Source organism: Xyrauchen texanus, chromosome 22, assembly GCF_025860055.1.
Source record: "Xyrauchen texanus isolate HMW12.3.18 chromosome 22, RBS_HiC_50CHRs, whole genome shotgun sequence".
In the NCBI taxonomy this organism is placed as follows: domain Eukaryota; kingdom Metazoa; phylum Chordata; class Actinopteri; order Cypriniformes; family Catostomidae; genus Xyrauchen; species Xyrauchen texanus.
Window position 1 is genome coordinate 28,485,018 of NC_068297.1, and position 27,236 is coordinate 28,512,253.

Consider the following 27,236-nt stretch of genomic DNA (forward strand, 5'->3'; position numbering starts at 1 on the left):
ATGTCGGCATGGAAAGAGAAACTAAGGAGAGTTGTGACAGTGGAGCCTGTGATTTTTACCTACATGACCAGCACTTTCATTGTGACACATGCGTACCAACAGATGATTATCACAAAGGTAAGAAAGCTGGTCCTTCTGGCACATCAGAATCACAACAGTTAGTTTTGTAAGTACACAAACAAAGAAAACTGAAATAGAGAGAGGGAGAGAGAGAGAGAGGGGGATAGAGAGAGAGAGAGAAAGTAAAAGGAAGAGGCATTAATCAAGTTTGTCCAAAGGAGTCAGCGCTTTGTTCTTTGCCCAAAACAGGTCAGCAGGGTACAATTCTAGTACACAAAAAGGAAATGCCCGAAGCAGAACCATACAGCGCTTGGAGAATACCATTTGAGCTGAAGATGTACTCAAAACCCAGAACTACAGCAGGCATTAATCAAGGCGAACTGGCCATGACAGTCCCAGAGCAAAACAACAGAAGCTGTTTCAGTCATGCAGTGGATTATCCAATCGTTGACAGTCATTAGTCTCTCTTGTATTGCTGAACCTAAATGTTGACCATGATTGAAATTAATCAAAATCTTTGTTTTAACCTTCTAAGCCACTAGCATCACCAAACGGAATTTGAAAAGTACTGTTTTCAAACAGGCTTCCCTAACTCCCCCTCTGTTTTCCAGAGTAATTTGTTGCTGCATTGGGGTGGTTGGGATGCTCAAACAAAGTATTTTGAATGTGCCCCATTGTTCACACTTTTCAGGGAAATCAACCTATGAGTAGCTTATATGTAACATAAGAAAAAAATATTTTTTGTATGTAAACTTATTTTTTTGTTAAATGTAATGGTGTCACTTTACAATTTTCTAACAGAGAAGAGGTCTTGGACATAGGGTAGGTCTGCTGATGGGGGAGGGGGATATTGAACCCTGGTTGTATGGTATATCTCGATGGGAAAGGAGGAATATCTTGATGGGAAAGCAAGAACGAGATGCATTGGAAAGGATCTGGTGTCTAGCTGCCCTGTCCACTGCCCCACCATCAGATGTTCAGGATTAATGTGGTAAAACCTCCTTGATAGGTGGCTCCCGACTGATGACACCATAGCTGGACAACTGAAGGCACTGGTGGAGGTGCAGCAGGCAGTACTGCCCAGCAGGTTTAGACATTTACCAGTGCATCTGAGTAATATTCTGGGAGACCAGTGACTACTGTGAATAGGGCAGATGTCCAGGGAAGACTGGAAGACTGTCAGGGTAGACTGACTGACTGACTGCAGCAAAGTCTGTACAGGGGTGGGCAGGCTAGTTACCTTACACACATGTCCTCATACAGGGGACATCCTAACTAACTATGTGCACTATAAGAAAAGGCTGTTGATTTATCAAGAAAGGATGAAATGTGGCAGGAACAGATAGACACAACCTTGCAATGCAGCAGCAGGTCAGACAAGAAGGATACAGGCCCGGTTGAGCACCACAGCGCTACTGAATCCACTGTTGTGGAGATTCAACAAGAAGACTAGCACTGCCAGCAGGACAAGTCATGTCCATAAGGTAAGCCACAGGAGGATACAACTGTTAACCCACAGACAAGAAAGGGAAGGCAAGACAATGAAATCGAGCCACAGAGAAGGACACAAATTAATTGGCCAATATCTAGTGATAATGAAGCATGGAGCAGACTTGGCCAAGACCTGTGCTCCACCTTGGAGAATCCACTCAGTGTAAGGGTGGAGGCCAAGCTTAATACCTTTAGTGACATTGTTTGTGAAGAATATGTTGGTAGATTTGGGGAGGTGTCAGCAAAGAAGCATGGCCCCTGGGTGGGTTGGAGAGAAAATAAAGTACATCAGCTGGTGAAAGAGCAGAGGCAGTGTAGTTTGAAGATATTTTGGGATGGCATAAGGGCTAGGTTGTCGGTATTGAGGAGGGCAGAGAGAATTCGACAGCATAGAAGGAAGGAAGGAGCATGAGAGGATGAAATTCATCAATGATCCTTTTAAATTGGCCAGAAATGTTCTCAAAGTGAAGAGGAGTGGATAGCTGGTGATGCCGAAACAAGATCTAGAATATCACATGAAACAATAACTGGGGCATCCCCATAAAGATAGCCCACTAGGCTCACCTGGATATGTTCCACACCCAGTGGAGCCAGTAGTGGGATTTGATGTAGCTCCACCCAAGATGAGTGAGATAAGGCTAGTAAAAAATGCCAGGGCAACTTCAGCCCGGGGCCCAACAGTTCTTAAACTGTTATGGAGACTACTGAGAGTTACCTGGAAGAAGCAGTGCATACTCCTGGAATGGTGAAGGGAGTGGCCATATTTATACCCAAAGAACAGGAATCCACCAACATTAGTCAGTTTAGGAGTAGTGCTATACTGAATGTGGAGGGAACGATTTTCATTTCTGTGGTAGCAAGGAGGATGTCTGATTACCTCCTGAAAAATTAATAGACACAAGCTGCCAGAAGGCAGGCATACCATATTTTCCTGGATATGTGGAGAATGCATCAGTAATATGGGAGCAGATGCAGTCTGCCAAGAGAGACAAGAAAGACCTCCATGTAGTCTGGCTGGTCCTGATCGGTTCCACACCAGTTCAACAGCTATACAATGGAGTTTTCATGTACCAGAGTGTAGTATGAGCTGGGTAAACAGTTACTATGAGGACCTGAAAATATGTCATGCAACAAAGGAGTACATAACTGGATGGCAGCAACTAGAAAAAGGGATTGCGATGGGATGTTCAATCTCTCCCATACTGTTCACAGCTGCATTCGAGATCATCTTAATTAATGCCAGACAGATGGCCTGATAAAACCAGAGCACAATATGGGGTGAGATTGCCAGCACTGCACAGCTATATGGATGATGACAAAAGTATCCTTCAGACTGCTGCATGTACAAACAGACTCTTAAAAAGGCTGGAGGAGCTTTTGGCATGGACCAGGATGAAGATCAATCCAGCAAAGTCACGTAGCCTTTCTATTCGTAAGGGGATTAGAAGCGACCATATATCATTTGAGGTGGATGGTGAAAGAATGCTCTGAAGGATGAGCAGCCCATTCGAAGTTTATGGAAATAATACACAGCAGATCTGTCAGATAAACACATTGCAGGGTTGGTTCTGAAGCAGCTGAAAGAGGGCTTGGATAAGATAGACAATTGTCATCTCCCAGTCAAAACAAGGTGTGTTGATACCAATTTATATTGTATCATTGCCTGATGTGGCCGCTAAAGATGTGTGAGATCACCGCAATCACAGTGGCAAGGATGGACACCAAGGCCAACAGTTACATTAGGAAGTGACTGGGCTTGCCATGCCATGTTCTCTTTCAGATGTAGCATTGTTTGGAAGAAATGCCTTACAACAGCCATTCAAATCCATCACCCTTGGTTACAAGCAGGAGAAGACCAGGCTGTTCTTAGAACTAAGGGAATCAACAGACCATTCAGTGAGGGGTTGTCAAGCCCAGGTCCAAACAGGCCATGCCTGGAAGGCAGAGGAGGTTGTAAACAGATTCAAGACTGAAGCAACAAGAAATTGTTTGAAGAACCCAATCATGAACAGCAGGCCTCATATGGGGGATGGCTCCCAAACTGTGGTCAGCAGCCTCTAAAAAAACTGAAGACAGTGATGGTAGTGACAGAAGTAACTAACATGGAAGAGGAAGGGTAAATGATTCAAGCTATCAGCCAGCAGCAGCAAGGTGCATCTAATGGAGCTTTAGGATGGGGTGACCTGTGGAAGTTTTCTAATAAGATCCACATATGACACTCTTCCAAGCCCTGGCAATTTGTTTCTGTGGATTTGGAAAGAGGAAATTTGTCCCCTCTGCGATGCCCCAAGAGCAAATCTGCAGCACATGCTGGCTGGGTGCAAGACCACCTTGGCACAAGGATGGTACAGGTGGCAACATGACCAAGTTCTGCTAAAGCTAGCAGAGATCCTTGAGGTGTGTGGGGCGAAACATCCATGATGGGTGGCTCCCGGGGGATGACCCCGTAGCTGGACAACTGGTGGAGGTACGGCAGGCAGTAATGCTCAGCGGGTTTTGGCATTTGCATGTGCATCTGAGTAACGTTCACTTTGTTAAAATGAGTTAACGCATTAGGTATCATATTAACAATATATTTTTTTACGGCTTTTATTAATCTTTGTTAATGTTAGTTAATAAAACACAATTGTTAGTTCAATAGTTCAATTCAAATTTTCATATTTGTCAACATTCCCAGAATTCTGGATTCTGCGAATGTTGACAAATATGAAAATTTGCATTAACTTAAGTACTAAAAGTATTGTTCATTGTTAGTTCATGTTATCTAATGTTGTTCATTAATGTTAACAAATGGAATCTTATTATAAAGTGTTACCAATAAAATATACAGTTTCAGCATAAATGATAACATAATATTTTACAGTATTTTACATTCATACAAACTTTCTTGTTTAATTAAAATTGTTACCATATTTTTAAAATTATATTTTAACTGAGATACATTCAGCCACTGAGAGGGAGCGATTTATGAAAAGAGATACTGTACCTAAAGTATGTTTATATGCTGTTACATTTTTAATAAATAAAACAAAAAGTTTTTGAACTGTAATATTAATTATAACCATTTAAACGTTTGTTAAACATACACGTTATAGTTTAAAGTTGAGTAGTTGGGTAAAAAACTGCAAAAGAAACAGAGACCTAACGTATGTTGTTGTGCTGTTGTAAATATTAGTTTTTGCACTTTAATATTTATCAGAATAATTTCCTCTTCTGTTATAAACAAATTAATGAAATAAAAGTAAAGTAGTTGGTTGAAAAAAGCAGAATAAAAAATATCCCAAGATATTTCCTGGAATATAAATAATCCTGTGAATTTATGCATTTGTTTAGTGCAGACGTTTACTCGCTAAAACATTAGTTCCTGCTGTTGTCATTTTGCATTTAATTCTGAGCGAGTGTCCTTCCTTTCCTCTCTCTCTCCTTTAAATTCTCGTACCCTTCGAATGAACTCTGCAGCTCAAATCGCAACAGCTCTCAGAAAAATGGGGATGAATACATCAAATGAATGAGCACAACTCCTTGCAGTTAAAGCCGTTCTGAGATTAAAGAGGACCCAATCATTTTTTGCAAAGTGCTCATTTATGCCACTCTTAATGGCCTAAATTCTTGTAATTTACTTCTAGAAATCATCATTGAGGTTGCAAAGGCTTGTTCTTACAATAACTATAGGGGCGTCCCCCAATGCGATGACTTAGTTCTTGGCTCTGTGTAATTCCCATAATGCCTCAGAGCATCATTACTGACACTGAATACAAATTAGAGAAGTGGAAAAATCCTCAAAGCTGCCCTAAGGAGCAATACTCAACTTTCAGCTTATAACATCTGAGATAAGAGAAAGGACCGTTAAATCAGTAGTTCTTAATGCAACTCAAAAAATGCGTCTGCTTTGGTTAGGTTGCAGGACAGCAGGGAAAAACAATGTTAAATGCAAATTATAAAATGCAGATAACCATTAATCATGTATATTCTATCTTATCGAAAGGTCAATTATCCACTCTTTTATCTTTTGTAATAATAGAATGTTACAATCTGCAGCGATCCAGGGCACCATAAAGGGGACGAGGAGGTCCTGGATAAAGCATCTTAAATTCTGCTTCTCTTCAGCACCACCCTTAGTCTGGACTCCATTCCTCCCGCTATATTGTTAGGCTCCTGGTCTGACCGTGCCAGCCACCGATCGGTCATGGCGTTCCTTTTAGCGATGTCCCTGCTGAGTGGAAGCTTGCCTCTGGCTATAGACATGATTGAAAATATCAACAGTTATTGAGTGCTGATGGCTGCTCCCTCACAGGCCTGAACGGTGGCCATGTTTCCATATTCCTCAGCTCTTTCAGCTACCTGGCCAACTGAACCATGGGTTCCAGCTCCAGTCGTTCATTACATTTGGCAGTGTCCAAGCACTGAATTATACCGTACATTGGTAAAAAATATATGTACTGCTCCCTCTGAAGAGGATACAGTTGAGCAAGATGCTCAAGAAGACCAGTCTCCGATGTTTTTCATAAAGTATGCCAAGCTGTCTTTCAAAGCAGTATTTAAGAAGAGGCCAGGACAGGAGAGACTGAAATTTTTTCTCATTCTCTGCACCTTCATAAATAACCTGGTAGCTGTTTGTCAGTACACACTATATTAAGTGCATTGCATGGGAGCATCTCACTAAACCTGTAAAGAACATGTCCAAGTCACATTTCACTCCAAATGAAAAGAAAATAAGAAACTAAATTTTGCACAAAGAAAATGAAGCCTGTTTTAGGACCATGATTTTTTGCATTGTGAAATGATTGTCATGACAATTAAGCACATTGTCCTCTCAATGTAGTTCAATGTTGATTTTCATTAGATCATCATTGATTTAAAAATTATTTATTTATATATTTTGTAAAGTTTTCCTGAATTATGACCTGGGCATGTTCTTGACATGTTTTGTGAGGTTAATCCATGCAGACCTTTATTTTTATGCATTAAAATATTACATTAAAATACATTAAATGTATTTTAAAGTTACTGTAACAGTGGATACAATACTTTTTAAGCCTTAAAGGAGTCATTTTAAGTTAGCAGCCTTTTTTCTTACTTTCAGAGAGGTCTGACTTTGATGAAATATCAGTATGGCTAATATGCACCCCTCGGCTGAGCCAGCTGTGTATGTTGATAATACTTCTGTTAGCTACGGCTGGGAGGTTTTAAAGCTCTCAATCTGAGTATTGTCCCTCCTGAGGCTCGAGAGAGTAGGAGACAAAAAGTGAAAGCGGAACAAGAAATGTCTGTATCAAGTTTCATACAGTTCTCTCTTAATGCTGAAATGAATTTCTGTGCCACTAGTGCAACAGCTTTCACAAACACTCCCCCTGCATGTCACTGGTTTAACAAACAGATAATCCCACGATAAACTCAGACCATTGGTTGAGAGAATGTTACAGTGTTGTGAGTAGTGTTTGATACAGTAGTACCCCAGAGACAGTGTTTAAAGTTTTCAGCCAAATCAACCTACAAATTGCATTTTTGTTGTTGTCTTTCCACATTAAGCCGGGATAGTAGAACATATTTCAACAATAAAATTACACACTTCACCTAAAACATTTTTATTACTTGTCTTAAGTATTAGCATCTTAAATTTTGCCAAATAAAATTGTCATTATTTTTATAGGTGCATAATTAATGTCCCATTATCTAACGTTACACATGGATAAAGCTTCATATATTATAAACATTGCGCTTTGAAAGTTGTGCCAAAAAAGAAGTGCACAGAGAAAGAGAACATTAATAATGTGTGCTTTTATGTGGATATTTCTCCCCAGGGGATCAGTCCATCCTGCTGCTGTATTTGAAGTATGAGCTCAGAGAGTTTACAACTGCCCTCTTTGGGTTATTTAACTCTGCAAGGATGCTGTTCTTTGTAAGTGGTTGTTTAATGCAGTAATGCTTTCTCTTATGACTCATGTCTTTATGCTTACTCTGAGTGGAGATCAGTGGATGTCCTTGAAATGTTACTAGATCTTTCAATTTCATTGTCTCTGTCTGCAAACAGAAGTGGGACAGTGGTATGGCAATTGAGTGGACACTGCTGTGTAATTTTGCCTTCTTTTCATATAATTCACTCTGCTAGCATACAGCTGAGCATAGGTCACACACAATGTGTGTTGGGAGATTCATAACAAGGCCATGTTCACATAACAGAATATGGTTGTCCATCCTGTTTTTTAGTGCTTAATATAGTTATGTTTACATACAGTTTGGTTATTTCTGAAAATGACAACTGCATTCTATAACCGAACTGGCACCCTTAAATTTTCAGCACTCCCAACTGCATTTTCAGCAAACGCGTACTATGTGAATGGAACCGTACAGGACCATTCCATTTCTGTCACATCTTACAATGTGAGAGCTACTCTCACATCTAGTGTGTGGATTTAGTTTTTTATCACGTGGAGTTTCGGTAACTCATGAAGACGGAGGAGCCAGGTGTCATCCAAAAATCCACACAGCTCATCAGTTTTATGAAATAACGTGGCATAAATTGTGATAAGACTTGCAGACAGTATTCAAATACCTACTGTAAACTGTTGTCTGAACTGGATATTTCGAGGCTCGTGCCTGTTATTAAATACTGTTGGTAATCCTAAACCCTGAATTTGTGCATGTGTGCTGGTTAAAAATGAGAGAACAAACATTGTGAAAGAGAGCTCCCAGTTTTATTCAGAATTGAGAATTCTTTGGGATGTATATGGATTGCATGTGTGGAGTTTGACCACATTTTATGCACATGCGAGGACTGGCCTCTACACTATTTCATTTAAATTTGTTGTATTCTGTGTTGATTATTTTCCACCAGGAGCCTATAGGTCAGGTTTTTTTGCATGTTCATCTTGACATACGGTGGAGGTGAAGCTGGTTGCCAATGGGACACAGAGTGGAGGCTGTCTTCCTTGATGCAGTTGTCCAGTGAACAGACGTTTGCCAGAGGTGCCATGGCAAGGTGACAAGACTGCTGGATGAGAGAGAGAGAGCACCTGATTTCCTCTGATTCCACAGGGGGTACCATTTGATTAGACAACTATTCAGTGACTGTCTACAAGACAACATGGAAATATTATACATACATTTGGTAACATATCCTTTTGCTCAAGAAGAGAGACATTACGGACTGATTGAGAGTCTTATTGACTACAAGTGAACATTCACTGGTTTTTACTGATAAAAACTGAGATAATTTGAACATTTCAAAAATCACAATTTGATAATGATGGCCCAGTATTACAAAACACAGATGATAAACATGGTGCAGGTAGTAGAATGCATGATGTTAAGGGATAAATTCAAGACCATGGCAGTCATCACCAATTTGAGTAGAAAGCCTACCAGGGTTTATGTTTATGAGCCAAGAGAATGTCACATTCAACCATTCACTGATAGCACAGGTCAGAGATATGTTGACGAGTTTATTGAAGTAGAGAGGGTGTTACATGCTAGAAATCAGACCACAGAAGACAAAGGTTCAGCCTTAAAATATGTCATATTACAGATGGGTAATGAAACAAAGCGGCCATGTGACCTCTTTGTGCTCCTGAGAGAAGCCACTAGGACAGGCGATGGCCACCCTTGTGGTCCAGGAACGACATCTGTGGGGGAACATGGTCGAGATGTGCGACACCAACAAAGCATGTCCAGACATGAAAGGACATGGAAGGCTCCCAAACTTTCCTGAGACGGATGACCCGAGGAACGAGATGCTCGCCTGGAGCCAGTAGACAGACCACTCCATCCCCGGCAGAGGGCCTTGGTTTCCTTCAATTTCCTCATTCTTTGGGTCACCAAGCCAGTACACACGCCATTCTCATGGTGGGCCGGCACCAAACGGATACAGTCAAAGAATAAGCGGCACCTTGGACGTAGACCTCTCATCTCGTATCACACACAGATCCCCGGCCAGCCGGTTCTGACAAGTCCAGAAGACACCTCCACAGGACCGCTTCCTCTGTCACCAACCCACCCCTTGCCGGGTACATGGAGCAAGGTAAGTGCTTTGAGCCTTCCCTCAGCACAGGTGCCCCGGGATGCAACTTTGACTCCCGACGCAATACTACCTGCTCCCCCCCCTGCTTTGAAGCCCCACCAGGCACGTCAAATGCGGTCATCCCCTTAGTGCCCCTCGCATGGTACTTGGACGCTTGGCTTTCACTTTCTAACCCATCGCGCTGGCTGGCCATGACCATCCAACACCCTGCGGGCAGAAGTCGCAACCCTGTTACACAAGGACTGTCACACAGTGTCTCTCCAGCCGAGATGAAGAAGGGATTCTACAGCCTTTACCTTATCATACCTAAGAAAGACGGTGGGTTACGGGCAATCTTGGACCTGCAAGTTCTTAAGCGGGCCTTACACAAACTACTGTTCAAGATGCTAACGCAGAAACATATCCTAACATGCGATCGGCATCAAGATTGGTTCGCAGCGGTAGACATGAAGGATGCGTACTTCCACGTCTCGATCTTGCCCTGACACAGACCCTTCCTACGGTTCGCGTTCGAGGGCCGGACATACCAGTACAAGGTCCTACCCTTCGGCTTGTCCCTGCGGGCATCCGCATACTCAATTACCTTGATGACTGGCTGATCCTAGCTCACTCTTGAGAGTCAATGTGTGCTCACAGGGACCAGGTGCTCAGGCACCTCAGCCGGTTGGGGCTTCGGGTCAAATGGGAAAAGAGCAAGCTCTCCCTCTCCTCCAAACTGGGTCTCAACACAACAGCGGATGCGCTTTCACAACAGGCCACGCGCAGCAGAGAGTGGAGGCACCACCCCCAGGTGGTCCAGCTGATTTGGGACCAATTCGGCAAAGCACAGGTAGACCTGTTTGCTTCCCAGGAAAACTCCCACTGCCCACTCTGGTACTCCCTGGGACAGACGCACTGGCACAAAGCTGGCCCCGGGTTCTGCGCAAGTACGCATTTCCCCCATTGAGCCTACTTGCACATGTGCTGTGAAAGTTCAGGGAGGCCGAAGAACAGGTCCTCATAGTGGCCCCCTTCTGTCCCACTCGGACTTGGTTCTCGGACCTTTCACTCCTCATGACAGCACCTCCCTGGTGCATTCCTCTGAGGAAGGACCTCCTTTCTCAAGGACGGGACACCCTCTGGAACCTCCACATCTGGCCCTTGAATGGGTCACGGAAGATCTAAAGGTGTTCTGCCACATGCTGTCGTAGACACAATCAACCACGCCAGAGCTCCCTCTACCAGGCAGTGGTGTCTGTTCACAACTGGCGCTCTTCCGGATCAGAAGACCCACAGAAATGCGCAGTCGGGTCAGTGCTCTCATTTCTGCACAGGAGGTTGGAGGGGCGGCTGTCCCCCTCCACCTTGAAGGTGTTGTAGCCACTATACCAGCCCATCACGGTCATCAGGTCCCATAAGAGGTGCCCGGAGGCTGAATCCTCCCAGGCCATGCCTATTCCCCTCACAGGTTCCATGCTCCCTGTGGGCCCTCGGACAACCCCCTTCGAGCAGCTAGAGTTAGCCGCTAGAGCTATGTGCCCTCCTCTTAAGATGGCCCTTCTGATTCCCGGTCAGACAGATGCTCATGTCACCCTAAGACCCTGATCGGGCTACATGCCCAAGGTTCCTATGGTCCCCCTTCAGGGCCAGACAGTGAACCTGCAAGCAACTGCCCCAGGAGGAGGCAGACCCAGCCTTATCATTGCTGTTTCTGGTGAGTGCTTTGCGCACCTATTTTGGACTGCACGTGGAGCTCTAGATGATTCCGAGCAGCTCTTTCAGTAGAAAGGGACGCTGTCCCCCAACAGAGGCTTGTCCACGAGGTCTTCAATGCCCTCTCCCAGCCTATTAGACCCATGCCGTGCCAGCCCCCTTGTGGGTTCGAGCATGCTCTATGAGGAGCATGGCATTCTTGTGGACAGTGGCCAATGGCACCCCTTTAGCAGACATCGGCAGAGCAGTGGGCTGGGCAACACCCAATACCTTTGCAAGATCAATAAACTCCAAGGGTTGATCGGTCCTGGCCGGTGTTTCTAGCACGTAGAACTAGTTAATATGGGACAGCTGACCAGGTGTACCGCTTGTGCATAGCACCTTTCCCCTCTTCTTTACCCCAGGTGAGTACACAAAAGCTCACACTCCCTGGATGTCTTTCCTCCATAGCCCTCTGGCTCATGAATTCGGTGGAGAAATTCCCAACCAGACCTACTACAGGTACTAATTACTCTGTATTGGAATAGGTGCTCTACAGGTATCGGTTACCCCTGTGCTGTATTTTCCGTGGTACGGTCCCCCTGTCGGTGGACCCGTGTCTCCCTTGGACAGCTCCCTCTGCCTCCGGTCACTGTGTTTGTAGAGCTCCTCCCTCACTGGGTAGGACCTACCACCACTCCACTTCCATGTGTAAGCACATATGTGTAAGCCCATATGACATATTTGCCACATGTGACCTCCCCAGCCCAGGCAGGATGTGGTCTCTGTGGTGTCTTTTCCCCCTGAAAGAATAGGATCGGAAAAGAACACCTTCCCCGATGTGTGTTATGGCGTTAGATGGCCCCAGCTGCTTCTAAACAGCCCTATGATAAACATAGAGAGAAAAGGCTGTGGCTGACGTGGCCTGCTCCCATGCTTGGCATGTCACTTGTTCCCCCTCAAGAGAAGAGGGATACCAGGAACCTAAGAAGTGTGCGATGTTTTAATGGGGCGTTCGGGAAGGTTACATGCAGCCTGGCGTGGGCTGCTCCTTTGGCAACAGCTTGCTCTCACCACATCAGCAGTTCACGTGACACGGTTCAGTGTCGGGGCGTCATTGGATAGGGACCCCTAGTGTCACTTCACAGACACAATGTTGAGTGAGTGACAAAAGAGGAACGTCTAGGTTACTGTCGTAACCCCTGTTCCCATATGGAGGGAACGTGACGTTGTGTCCCTCTTGCCACAACACCGTACCTTATTCTCAGCTCATCAGTGCAAAACCTGACTAAACAGATGCACGATTCCCTCCTTTTATACCCGTATGTCCAGAGGAGGCACAAATTCTGTTCGCCAATTCTCATTGGCCTTTTCTCAAAGCTCAGAGGCAACTGAGGCTCTCAAGAGAGACCCCTAGTGTCACTTCACCGACACAATGTCTCATTCCCTCCATCAGGGAACGGGGGTTACGACAGTAACCTAGACGTTCTATATCCATAAACAAATGGAAGATGAGGATGTTTGTGCTTACTCTCATGCTTTGTCTATACTGAAACAATCATCAAATTCAATATCAAATTAATTTGTCAATCCGAGATCAATTAATTGAAGGGATTAGGGATGCAGGCCTTAGAAGGGAGCTTCTAAGCTTGTGAGAGACAAGCCATAGTCAACACTTATTGAAGTGTGAGATGAAGCCCTTATGTGCAGTTGGAAAGTCGGATTATACAACTTCCTACTAGGAAAAGTGCAATGGAATGCATCTTGAAGTCAGCATTACAACTTGTAGGCTAGTGTATAAATTCTCAACTCCGATTTCACCGAGCAGCAGGGGCATGATGTCACACAAACATGTCGACACTCAGGGAGATATACAAAGTAAGTGATAAACATTCACTTTATTAAGTAATATAGATAAATTAATTCATTTCCACATTACGTGATATTAAAGCTTGTTTAACAAACGCCTGCAGAAACAATATAATCTCTTTTGATAATCGTACACCTAAAACACGAATGCTAGCGCTGCAGCATCGTTTATCAGTTTGGGTTTCTAGGAGAAATCTCAAATGAGAGTCAAACCCCTGCTAAGCTAACAGGAACATTGCAGTTTTGTTTTCTTAAACATCATCTTTGGAATATCGGGGAATGGAATGCATTTATGGTCGCAGATTTCAAGTACTAATATCCCACATCCAACTTTCATGTAACGCAGCATAACTGTGTACCCTTATGAAACAAAATTTATTGCAAGCAACATTTAAATCGCAAATATTATTATAAATATTTTTCCAGGTATTGTAGTCCTCCTTGGTAGGTTTATACGAAACATTATGATTTTTTAATGTCTGATTGGGAGACGTTAATTTCACAACACAGTAATGTTATTACAATTAAAATTAGGCTTGCTTGAGCATTAAGTGTCCTTTCAAGTTCTGGCTTTCGTGCATGTACTTGTTTTTAAAATGACAATTGGTATTACTAGTTAGCTGCAACATAATATATGATGCCCAAAGGCATAGGGTGTCTTATTCATTGTGAAACTGTGGTTTCTTATTGGCATGAATCACACTTGAAATGAAAGGCCCGCCACTGAACAACACAAAATATTGTATAATAGACAGACCTTTTAGTGTTTTTGGTGTGTGAGCATGTAATGGAATGCGTAAAAAAAATTGCAAGCAATTGTATGGCCTGCGAATAATTTAGTAAATACTCAAATGGCCCTTAATGGAAAAAAGGTTACTCAAATGGCCCTTAATGGAAAAAAGGTTCCCTGCTCTTGATGATCCTCAATCTCATGTTACAATATTAGTCAGCAACAGATGTGTTGTGTCTAAGACAGCAGAAGCTCAGCAGAAGTGCACTGCTGTTGGTATACCTGAGAAAACCCCTGCTAGTCTTGAAGAAGTTTAAAAAATTGTATTAGAAAAATGAAAAGCTATAAGAGAGCAAACACAAGCTGCCAAGAACTTCACTTTGCAGTGGACAGTCAGAACCTGTGGCTCATTGTAAACCCAAGATGTAACCAAGGTTTACAGATGATGGCCAGCCAATATGTTTCTGGTGAAATGGTGTTGGACACATAGCTAAGATGTGTGTGAAGAAAACAAACAGACTGTCACAGAGAATGCTAAATCATCAGTGCAGTAGGGAAACTTGTACCCTCGCTTGCTGTGAGCTAGGCAGTGTGAGTGCAGTCCATAGGCTCAGCCAATTTCGATACTTGTCATGATCGACTTACTCAACTGTGCAGTGGGAAAATTTTCTGTCGCTAATCTAAAGATTAGTGGTGTGATGACCTCTTGTTTACTTGATACAGGAAGCCAAGTCAGTACTATTTCTGAGAGTTTCTTCAGAGAACACATGTCTGGGGAGGATAAAGATATGCTGTACACAGCAGATTGGCTGATGTTTACAGCTGCCAATGGTTTAGACATACCTTACCAATGTTATCTTGAGTTGGATATTGAAACCATGGATATTACCCTACCAGATTTTGATTTTCTAGTAGTCAGAGACTCAACAAACACTTCTGCTGTACAAGCCCTCATTGGCATGAACATCATTAGCAGATGTAGACAACAGGTTCATGCAGAGTTTGATAGATGGAGAATTGCAGTCTTATCGGAGGGAGGAATTTCAGCAGATGCAGAGTGCCAGCAGTCTAGAGAAATGAAGCGTAGTCCAAGTATCTGGAAAATTCATGGTACACACCTGCTTCATCAATTAGAATAGTAATGGTCAAGGGAGCAAAGAGAATGTTAAATGATGGTTCACAGGACTTCCTGTTAGAACCAGTGAACGCACCTTTACCTAGTGGTCTGATTGTTGTTCCCTCTCTTCTGTCTTCAGAGAAACTGTTTCCAGTACATGTTGTGAACATCTCCTCAGAAGATATCTGGTTACAGGCTTGAACCAGACTTGGTACTCTGTATTCCGGCTGAGAGTGTGAAGTCTATGAGACGTGTGATGTGAGATTAGAGAGAATTTCTGCTGATATTGAAGAGATCAGTGTAAACACATAAGACAATCAGTTATTGGACAATTCTCAACAAGCTACACATTGGTGGTACTGCTGAAGAGCAGTCAGAGCTGAGTGGTTTGTTGATGAAGTACTCTGATGTTTTTGCTCTCAAGTATGAAGACCTCGATTTCACAGACAAAGTGCAACATAAGATTCACGTGGTGGATAATGTACCGGTGGCCCAGCCTTATAGACGTATCCCACCAACTCAGTATAGAGAAGTCAGAGAAAATATCAACAAGCTCCTTAAGAAAGGAATGATCCAAGAAAGCACTAGCGCTTATGCTTCACCTATCGTGCTAGTTAGGCCTGTTTGTAGGCTATTTTGAGTTTGAATTTTTATTTATTATTCACTGCAAAATATGTGCTTGACATTTCACATTTTGTTTGACACCTCTTGCCTCCAGAATAATGTTTTTATAAATGCTCAGACAAATGAAAATTCTGTTTCATGCAGATATTAATATCAGAAATACCAGGAGAAACCAAATATTCCACAGTTATTGAGGCCTAAAAATTCACTGTACTTTTCTGTCTATCGCGGCGCCATTTTGTGGTCCGTTCTGCATATTTGCAGGTCTCCCAGCCTGGCCAAACTAGTCTTCAGCTGGTCTCCCAACCTGGAGAAGACCTGCTGAGAAGTGCCTTTAAAACCAACAGACCAACCTAACCAGCTTGGGCAAGCTGGAAGACCAGCCGACCACCTTGGTGATTTAAGTTTTTTTTGTTTATTTATTTTCAGCAGTTTGTTCAGGAATTTATTATTTCTTTTGGTGACACCAATGGCACAGAAATTACACATTTTACCAAAAATATAAATTATTGGTTGTATTATTGATTAGCTTACTGAAAAAGTGTTTTACAATTTCTTGACCATTGCATTATAGCAGTATAGGTTTGCAGTTGAGTTTTTTTGCAGCAGTTACAGTGATGGAAACAGGTTGAAGGCAGCTTTGTTTTTACTCTGTCAAGGAGAACCCTGCCTCTCAACGATGCAAGCTGGTCGATGCTGTGTTTTAGAGTGAAACTTAAACAAAGACTGCCAGTTAAAAAGCACCCTTTCTGTTTAGAGAGGTGATGGCTCTCCATTTATACCATGATGCACCACTGGGGTTCCAATCGCTCAGCTGTCTTTTGTGTGGAAGCTGAAGCTATCGATCATGAAAGAACCTATTATGCACTCTGTCTGTAGGGGATGTCAGCGGGAGGGCCGCCACCTAATACATGGGGCTTCAAAAAAAGTTTTAATTGATTGCAATTTAAAGAGTGAATTGGAAGAAAATCGTAAAATGGAAAGAGAAAGATTAACCATTTCTGAATAAAAAAAGAAAGCAGGCAACAAATTAGGGATGGTGCACAATGGTTGAGTCATCCAACTGATGACTAGTAGATTAGTTGACTAATTTATGTAAATTGTTTCTTATATATGGCCTATTTTTTTGTTTGTTTTGTTTTTATATTTTAGCAGTGCTTTATTCAGCGTGCTGACAGTGAACTATGCTTTACCTGCTAGACAGTATAGAGGTAAAACCCTCTCAGGAAAAGATGCATCTTTAAAATCATCCCTTGTAAATCACCAGTGTTACAGCATACACATTCAGATGGATATTTCTGGCCATTACGTCATGCCTGGTTCTGTTTTCTAAATGGCCATTCAAACAGAATGCATTCTAGCATTTACAAAAAAATACATGGAGCACATTGAAATGGCACAAAATGCAGCTGTCTCGACACAGGTTTTTAAATGTTGAACTGTTTTTAACTAGACACAGTGTCTTAAAAATGTGGCTTTCATGTACAAACACACACACACACACACACACACACACACGCACACACGCACACACACAAAACATATGAAGATGACTCTTATTGTTCTGCTACAAGCATGAAGTTATAGGAGCGTCTATGTCTATAAATAGCATCTGCCAAACAGTACAACTATTTGCACCACAATAGTCTGGTGAAACCACAGGAATAGGCGACAAACCACACAACAGGTGTCGCTGCAGTGGCGTGAGCTGTAAAGTTGGTGTGACTGTGTACTTTTGTCCAAGCGACCTGATTCGAGTCCGCCTTTTGTCTCACACTTTTCCCATCCGATTTCCGATTTCCATTCTTAATATTTCCTTTAATACAACTTAAAATGATAGATAAATAGGAATATAAATGTTAATTTCATCGCCATGATTTGTCATGGTAAATGTTGAGGAGTGCAGAGAAGGATTTGTTCCAGAGTCGGAGTCTGTCTATCGCACTCGTTCCAGCAGCTCAGCATCGATTGTGTATAGATTGCATCACTGTATTACTAATATTGTAGTAACCAAGTTTTTTGTCAGGAACCATAGTTTTAATGCAGTTAACCATGGTGTTACTACAGTAATATGGTGGTAATATAGTGTAACCATGGTTAATTTTGTGGTTACTGTAAATTTACAACGAAATACCATGGTTAAACTATGGTTACTGTAGTAAAACCAAGGTTATTTTTTCTTAAGGTAAGGTTAGGCTTAGGGGTAGGGGTTGTTGTAGGGTGTCTGTTGAACTCTGAATAAACACAATAAACATGATGCAGTGATGCCTATATATGTTAGTATTTAAATATGGGTGCAAATAATATCTGACACTATTTGCACCAGGGTGCGATTAGTATCTACCATTATTTGCATCGGGTTGTAAATAGCATATACAATTATATGCACCAGGATGCAAATAGAATCTGTCTTAATTTAAAAGTTGGCTCAGGACCTTGGCATTCTGTTCCACTCTGTTGTTCTCCATCTAGCTGTTTTTTAAAGCACTGACATGTGTTGTCTGAACGCTCCCATAAGAAGAGCCTCTGTTTGGGATCATGTGGCCCCAATTATACAGGGCTTCCTAAGACCGATTAGTTAGTTAGTCATTTAGACAGCCCACCAACTAGAGGATTATGAAAAAAATTTGTTTGCACATCCCTATAACAGATCTTGCATTTCTAAAGATCTTGGCAGGTGCAGAGGCAGTGGTGAGTTAAGCACATGGTTCCGCACTTGCAGTTTTTGTAAATGGCTGAAGGGCAGGAATTGATTTGTAATTAGGGTGGCGTGGAGTTGGTGAGGAATTATTAAACACTCCAGGCTCTAATGAGTTGATGAAAGTAAAAACAGGGAGTGTTGACCTTTTCCGTGGAATGTTTATGCATACCCATTATGTTTTCTGCAGCAAATCTGAGGCGCTGGAGAAGTCTGTTGACACTGGGACTGCACTAGGCAGGGGGTAATTAAATCAGAACTGTTTGCATGAGTGGGCAGGGCAAATGAGTCACTGTATGTGTCGCATGCACAATTTCACACGTGTTGACACGCATATGCAGATGCAGGCGAGTTCACTTTCAAGTTGTGAGTGAGGCAGTCTAACTGTTTTTGACACTGTCTCATCTTGCACAAATGCTGAAGGTTAATTAATACACTCTTTTGGTTTATAACATAGCTGAGAGAATAATTGTTTTATCAAAGCTGAACAAAAGAATGGTCTTGTGCATAATATTCTTGTGCTATGTATTTCAGAAGATTAGCAATAATGTTTTTAGTAATTGTAAATAAAACAATTACTAAAGGTATTTATCTGAAATGAATGGAAATAAATTAAGAACTGGTCCATAACTCCTTAGTGGAGCATCACATCTACTATTGCTCTTATTTAGGCACCATTTGCGCTTCAGATATAAATGATAGCAACCTCTTATTGTATGGCTTGTTGAAGAGAGGTGTGTGATTACTTTTCTAAGCAAAAATTAATCCCACAGACTTACACTGAATTAGAGTCCCTGGCCATATCCACTGTAGGGACCAGAATGTCACAGAGACCTGGGGTGGGCTTTCGAAAAACCAGAATACCCTATCAACTGTATAACTACATGCTAAAAATACTCAGAACACCATAGCAATCCAGTAGCCATGCTAACCATCTTAACACCCACCCAAGGCACCCTTGCTTGTTGAGCAAGTATTGTACAGGAAGCACTACTCGCTTTTTCTTCAGAAAAAGTAAAATCTTGTTTCACCTTGTTGCAGACACTTCTTATATAATTTTATGCTATCTCAGTTATGTTCATGTCTGACCTGTTTGTGTGCTCTTTGGTAGGGCTTTGGTCTGCTGCATCTATTTCCTGTGCTGATGAGATGACTCTAGCAAAAATCAGCACTGTGTTTAGAGGTGCCTCTTATGTCTTACTCGCCTTCTCAAACAACACATAGATGGTCTTCCTTGGTAAGCTTCCATAGTGGAAATTAATGTAATAATGAAACTGACTTATCACAGTGAATTCAGCAACAGTAGGTTGAAAGTTCTGCTGCTGAAATTAATTTGTTCTTACCGAAATCCGAACCACTGCCCTCAGTAGGCGAAGATGGAAGAGTGATTGGTGTGCAAACTTCAGTTTCTAGGCGAAATGTCCACAGAGTGGCTCCAAATCCAGTTGAATTTTTTCATAATTTGTATTTGTAACACAATACACATGGTCTCAATGCATCTTTACAGAAGGCCCCAGTCAGCAAGCCAAAGGTGACTGTGGCCAGGAAAAAACTCCATAAGATTTTAGTTAGTTAGAACCAGACTCAGCTGGCGGAGCCCATCCTCCTGGAAACTGTTGAACCAGCATGTGCACGAACACATACACAAGAAAATACACCCCACCACACAAGTGCTAACAGAAATGCACTTGTTGCACTATATTACAATGTACTTTTCTCTGAACACATATAAAAAGACTAATGACATGAGTGAGCTTAAATACTTTATGAAAAGTCACATAATCAAAATTACTTTTCAGAATTTCATAGAAATAGATTACTAGATTACTTATAATTGAATATTACACTTTGGGTCCTGCTTTTCTTCTAAATATTTACTGTCCCTACCATTGTCGTTTCTTAAATCCTTAGTGGCACTGTGGTGTGCAAAATTAAATTAGGCTTTTCTCAAAAATCATAGAAGTGAAAAAAGTACAGGAGAAACAACAGATCAATCAACATCTTAATATATTTTCATATTCAGATCCATACTGGCCCTTTCACTCTCACAAGTCAAAATCTAAGTAACTAAGACTGAAAGTTATTTGGGAAGACCAGGGCTAGTTACCACACTTTTCTGAGGTTAGGTTTATTTTGAAAGTCTGTTCAAAATACCTTTCCTCAACCTACACTATCATAAATAAATGTGCAAAAACTGTTTGCCTTAAGGGTTACAACCAGGGACAGACTGGGAAGAGATATCGGCCCTGGATTTTTTATAGACCCGCTTTAAAGTTGTTAAGTGGGGGGTGGGGGGTTGTGGGAGTGTTGCTGTACTTTTATGCATATCGCGACCCCTTCGGCATATCACGGTGCCGTTTTGCGGCCCTCTTCAGACATTTTTAGCATATAACACGTATCACACTTATAAAACATTACATGAGATAGGATTAATACTAAATTTACTTACCAGTTTTCACACAAACAAGGTCAAACTCCACACATGCAATCCAAATGCATCCTTGATCCATAACAAACACTAAATTTTAACATTCAACTCTTCTGAACACATATTTGTGTGAAATTGGATATTTACCCAAATCATTCTTAACCGATGAACAATACTGGGAGCTCTCTTGAGCAATACAAGTTCTAACGTTTCTAAATTACTTGAAATTTCTCCACTTGGCTTCAGTAATATTTTGGCAAAGTTATTTTGACAATGTGCAAAATATAAATAAAGAAATAAATCATACAAACAAAATATAATTTCCACTCTTATTGTCCTGGAAGAAAGAGTCAGTTTGATGAAGACATGTTGAGCGTTTCACTAAGGGGAAGTTGCCAGAATGGAACCTGCCATTAAAAAAATTTAAAAAATAAATAAAAATAAAAATTATTGTAAAGTTTTCAGCTACATTTAAACAGTAAATACCAAATAAATCAATAAATATAAAAAGGTAACATACAAAAATATCAAACCATTGTTTTGTCCAACAAATATTTGAATGTATAAGTATTAGAACACAGTTCGGTTAAATCTAGGTTAAAAAGGTTCATTATATACTGTAGACAACTCTAGTTTTACCCAATAGTTACAATATATATAAAAAAATATTAAAATATTATAATTTTAGTTTGGTGTATAGAATTAATAAAAAATATAAATATATAATATATAAAAAATATTATAATTTAAGAGGTGAAGTCAGTGTTTGTAACAAACACACAACATCACTGCTAGAGAAAAAAAGCAGTAGTGACTCAAAACCTTATGGTTAAAGCAATATAGCTCTTGTGACTATCCCCAGTCTCCTCTATCCATTTTGTTTGAGGACAAAAACGTCCTCCTCTCTATTTATCTTTTGTTTATTTTCATTTTGGTGCATGAGTAATACAACTGCTTTGAATGAACTTGATGATGACAGGTTATTCACCATCCTTAAATGCACTGGTTTCCTTGTCCAAGTAAAGTCGCCTCTCTACACTTTGACAGCAATTTCCTTTTTCTGTGTGTCAGATTGCATGTGTCATTGAATCTTTTGCAGTTAGCACTCATTCAGTGGCACTCAGACAACATCAAGCCCCAGCAAGGATCAATAAGTATTGCATGTTCCAGGCACTTAAAGGCTGCCCGATGCTCCACGACTCATTCTGCTTCAGTTAGTCAGAGCATTCACAAAGTTTACTGCAGCTCAGGGAGATATTTTATCTAAGTGGATCAAAGCATTATTCATGCCAATGATCTACGGCACAGACCTCAGTTTCCACGGCCATTATTCTTTCATTCAGATAAAATCATGGGTTATGAATTTCAGGTGCATCCACAGCATATTAAAGGAACAGTGTTAGTTCTATTCAATAAAGTTTAAGATATTATTGTCATTTTTTATTGAGGATCACAGACAGACTTATTAGAACGTATGTAGTCAATTTATAGGGTCATTTTTGTGCTCCACTAATAAAAAAAACATTGGCCAAAACATATTGGTTACTTATTGGCCAAGTAACATACACTTAAAAGGAATTTGACTTTGTGGGTTGCGTTCAGTAAATGTTACTTGTCATATTAATATCGTTCAATATATTGACCTCGCCCTACTGTTCGCTGGTCCTGCGTTCACTGTGGGAGAGGCCGAGCCAGTGTTCCAAAACATAGCCGCAAGACCAGAGGCCCCAGTCTCAGAGCCCATGCCTGTCACGGTAAGCGAGCCAGCGTTGCCAGCCTCGTCCGTCCGGAGGAGGAGGAGGAGAAGAGGAAAGGCTTCTGCTCCCCAGTCTCCACCTGCCACGGCCAGCGAGCCAGAGCCTACGCCTGCCCCGGTCGGCAAGCCTGAGCCTTTGTCAGCCACGGCCAGCGTGCCTGAAGCCTCGACCGTCCAAGAGCCAGTGCCAGTAGCCATGACCGTCCAAGAGCCAGTGCCAGTAGCCATGACTGTCCAAGAGCCAGTGCCAGTAGCCATGACCGTCAAGGAGCCAGTAGCCGCGACCGTCCAAGAGCCAGTGCCAGTAGCCATGACCGTCCAAGAGCCAGTGCCAGTAGCCCTGACCGTCCAAGAGCCAGTGCCAGTAGCCATGACCGTCCAAGAGCCAGTGCCAGTAGCCATGACCGTCAAGGAGCCAGTGCCAGTAGCCATGACTGTCAAGGAGCCAGTGCCAGTAGCCGCGACCGTCCAAGAGCCAGTGCCAGTAGCCATGACCGTCCAAGAGCCAGTGCCAGTAGCCATGACCGTCCAAGAGCCAGTGCCAGTGGCCATGACCGTCCAAGAGCCAGTGCCAGTGGCCATGACCGTCCCAGAGCCAGCGCCTGTAGCCTCAACCGTCCCAGAGCCAACGCCTGTAGCCTCGGCCGTCCCCATAACTATGCTCCCTGTTGGCCGAAAGAGAAAGAGAAAGAAGAGGGCGCCTTCTCCCCAGTCTCTACCTGCCTCTGCTCCGCCCTCAGAGTCTTCCACGGCTTTACCTGCCTCTGCTCCGCCTCCCGAGTCTTCCAGGGCTCCTCCTCCCGAGTCTTCCCAGAGCTCCGCCTCCCGAGCTTCCCAGGGCTCCTCCTCCCAAGTCTTCCAGGGCTCCTCCTCCCGAGTCTTCCAGGGCTCCGCCTCCCGAGTCTTCCAGGGCTCCGCCTCCCGAGTCTTCCAGGGCTCCGCCTCCCGAGCTTCCCAGAGCTCCGCCTTCTGATCCTCCCGAGCTTTCCAGAGCTCCGCCTACCGAGTCTTCCAGGGCTCCTCCCGAGCTTTCCAGAGCTCCGCCTCCTGAGCTTTCCAGAGCTCCGCCTCTCGAGCCTCCCAGGGCTCCGTCTCCCGAGTCTTCCAGGGCTCCGCCACTCAAGTCTTTCGAGCCTCCCAGGGCTCCGCCTCCCGAGCTTTCCAGAGCTCCGCCTTCCGAGCCTCCCGAGTCTTCAAGGGCTCCTCCTCCCGAGTCTTCCAGGGCTCCTCCTCCCGAGCTTCCCAGAGCTCCGCCTCCCGAGCTTTCCAGAGCTCCGCCTTCCGAGCCTCCTCAGCTTTCCAGAGCTCCACCTACCGAGTCTTCCAGGGCTCCTCCCGAGCTTTCCAGAGCTCTGCCTCCCGAGCTTTCCAGAGCTCCGTCTCTCGAGCCTCCCAGGGCTCTGCCTACCGAGTCTCCCAGGGCTCCGCCTCTCAAGTCTCTTGAGCCTCCCAGGGCTCCGCCTCCCGAGTCTTCCAGGGCTCTGCCACTCAAGTCTCTTGAGCCTCCCAGGGCTCCGCCTCCCGAGCCACACAGGGCTCCGCCTCTTGAGCCTCTCGAGCCACACAGGGCTCAGCCTCCCGAGCACCCAGAGCCTCTCGAGTCTTCTACGGCCCTTCTCCCCAAACCTCCTACGGCTCCGCCTCCAGAGCCTCCTACGGCTCCGCCTCCAGAGCCTCCTACGGCTCCGCCTCCAGAGCCTCCTACGGCTCTGCCCCCAGAGACTCCAGAGCTTTCTAGGGCTCCACCTCTCGAACATCCTACGGCTCCACCTCTCGAGCCTCCTACGGCTCCGCCTCCCGAGCCTCCTATGGCTCCGCCTTCAGAGCCTTCCAGGGCTTCGCCTCTAGAGCCTCCTACGGCGCCACCTTCCTCGGCTCTGCCTCCTGAGCCTCCCACGGCTCTGCCTCCTGAGCCTCCCATGGCTCTACCTCCTGAGCATCCCACGGCTCCGCCTCCTGAGCCCCCCGAACCTTCCTCGGTTCTGCCTCCTGAGCATCCCACGGCTCCGCCTCCTGAGCCCCCCGAATCTTCCTCTCACAGTACCCTTCCCCTGGGGGGGGTACTGTGAGAGATCAGCCAAGCTTGGTTTCACCCTCCACTCAACGATCACTCTCCCCGGACTATTAATCACACACACCTGTTCACCATTAGCAAACTCATCAACACGCACTATAAATCACTCACCATAACCCCAGTTCAGCGTCAAGCCTCCAACAGGAACAGACCTCTCTTCTCCGTCTTCTGAGCCCCTGAAGCATCCTGATTGCTGAAACACGTAACGTTTACTCACCTGAAAACCTCTAACCCCTGTGTCCTCATTCTGTTGTTCTCCAGGACTCCTGTTCGTACCCCCTACCGTCTGCTCTCCAGAATCCCTCCGATTCGCCAGTTAGTCTTCCGAACCTGGTTGCTAAGACTGCTTCTGAAAGAGAGGATTGATATCACTAAGCTGTTACTACCCGAAGTGTTTGTGCTTACCTGTTGCCTGCCCTGCACCGAGTGATCTTCACAGTATCTGCACCTGAACTTACTATATACTCACCTAACACTCTTGCCACTGAAAATAAAGCTGTGTTTGGATTCACTTACCTCTGCCTCCGTGCTTATATCCTGACAAAAGGAAACAAACAAATTCTAACACTTACTCCCAATGTGTCCCTTAAACCAAATTATGAAATATGAAAATATTAAATATACATACATTTTCATAGTGGTTTTCAATGCTGAACAAAACTTAAACAAAAATTCCATATTTTTGTGATTCTTTTAATCAATCAATCAATAAAAAATTTAATTAAAAAAGCTTATTTAAAACATTATTTTGTTAAATAAAATGCAATACAAATTCACTCAAATCTCATTTCCATCAGCAAACTGGGCCTTGTTCAATTTAATCTATCTGGACATCTATTGCATGTCTTGACTGACCTGAATTTTGATGTCCTCAGGTGTGCATGTTCTCCTTCTCTGCGTCAGTGGATGCGACGTGCATCCTCATTGCTTCCAGCATCTTTAACGGTCTGTACCCCCTGACCCTGCCTACCTTCCATGGCATGCCCTTCATCATCATGGCTGTCTTCATGCTCATTCTCTTGCAGTAAGTATAACATTCTGTTATTTGGACACTGAATATGGTGAATTCAACACAATTCAATTCAGGTAAATTTAATGTGTAGTGCCTTTCACAATACATATTGTTCCAAAGCAGCATATTGGGGTCCAAAAGTCTGAGACCACTTTGAATATAAGAAGATTTTAGGATTTTAAAACATTTTAATCAAGGTTATGCTATAAAACAAAGAGGAACTATTTAAGGTTCAGCAAATTTGTGACATTTATTTATGATGATACCATCTTTGTAAGTGTAACCAGTCCTGCTCGACCTGCTCCGAGGAGGATTCGAATTGGCATCTCCGGCATGGGAGGCGGGCATGCTAATGAGGAGGCAAAAAAGATACAGACCCTTTCGTCAATCACTAGCACATCTCTTGAGGCCAGGAGAGTGAGGTTTACATATTCCACAAAGATATCACATACCAGCTGGCTTCCATTACACTCACCCACCTAAACCTCACTCATATCCGGGTCACGGCACCACTGTAACCGGTCCTCTTTGACCCACTTCAAACGGGATCGAATTATCGTCTCTGACATGGCAGGAAGGCATGCTAATGAGGAGGCTAAAGGCTACAGCCCCTGTAGTTTCAGTCGCTAGTGCACCTCTTGAGGCCAGGGTAGTGAGGTTTACACACACCGCACAGCAGCCAGCTGGCTCCTGTTACATTAGGACAGAATTCTTTGCTTCCACTGAAGCACACAAGATGCTCACACTGTAGGAATATTTTCAAATCAAGCTGGGATAACATTGATTTGGTTTTTGCACAAACTTGTGGAGGCCATTACAGCTCGAATTCATGCTGTCATTAAAGCTAAAGGGGAATTCTAATTTGTTATGTTGTCAAAAATTGTTAGTCTGACAATCCAATTTGTAATCAAAATGTATTATTTGATTGGATAAAAAAAAATGCAATTTCACTTGTGGCCTCAGACTTTTGGACCCCACCGCACATACCTACATATAGTAAATTGACTAATATTATATTCAATCAAATTAAATGATGATAATGCAGAAGTGGACCACTTCCACAATTCACAATAGACATATAGTGATTCTTGGCATGGTAACAATCTGGTAAAATGGGTTTCATGTATGGTCTAATTTTAATGTTAACTGCTCCCTGAGTGGCCAGGGTAATTGCTTTGAACATTTATTTTTTTAAAGGTAATAACGAAATGGATGCATAGTTTAATTGGAAAAACTAAAAACAAATGTTTTTCTTTTTACGACTTATTAATAATATACTCTAACACACACAGATACAGATACAGCCAATGTCTTTCAAAACTCCCAAATTAACATTCATACCCAATATGTAAGAACTAATTAGGGTAACTGATGTGATCTTTTAATGCAAATACCATCTCCTAAATTAAGAACCACAGATGAGGAGTTTTAATTACAAGTAATGTGGTTTAATTTGAAGCATCACATCTGCATTGGTTTTCATTTTTATTCATTTGGAGATGAAGCATCACGTCTGCATTGGTTTTCATTTTTATCCATTTGGAGATGATAAGCATGAAATATTTTGTGCTAATAGCATAACATAAGTACTTACATTTGTCATGTGGAGAACTACAGAGGGTTACAAATTAGATATTGATCCATCTCGAGCTTATTCTTCAGCATTTACAAGGAGAAGGTAGATCTTAA

At 43.0% G+C, this 27,236-nt stretch overlaps 1 pseudogene; it reads left to right on the forward strand.

The window, feature by feature from the left end:
• Positions 1-25,563, forward strand: LOC127662689 (proton-coupled folate transporter-like; annotated as a pseudogene).
• Positions 25,564-27,236: the final 1,673 nt, after the last annotated feature.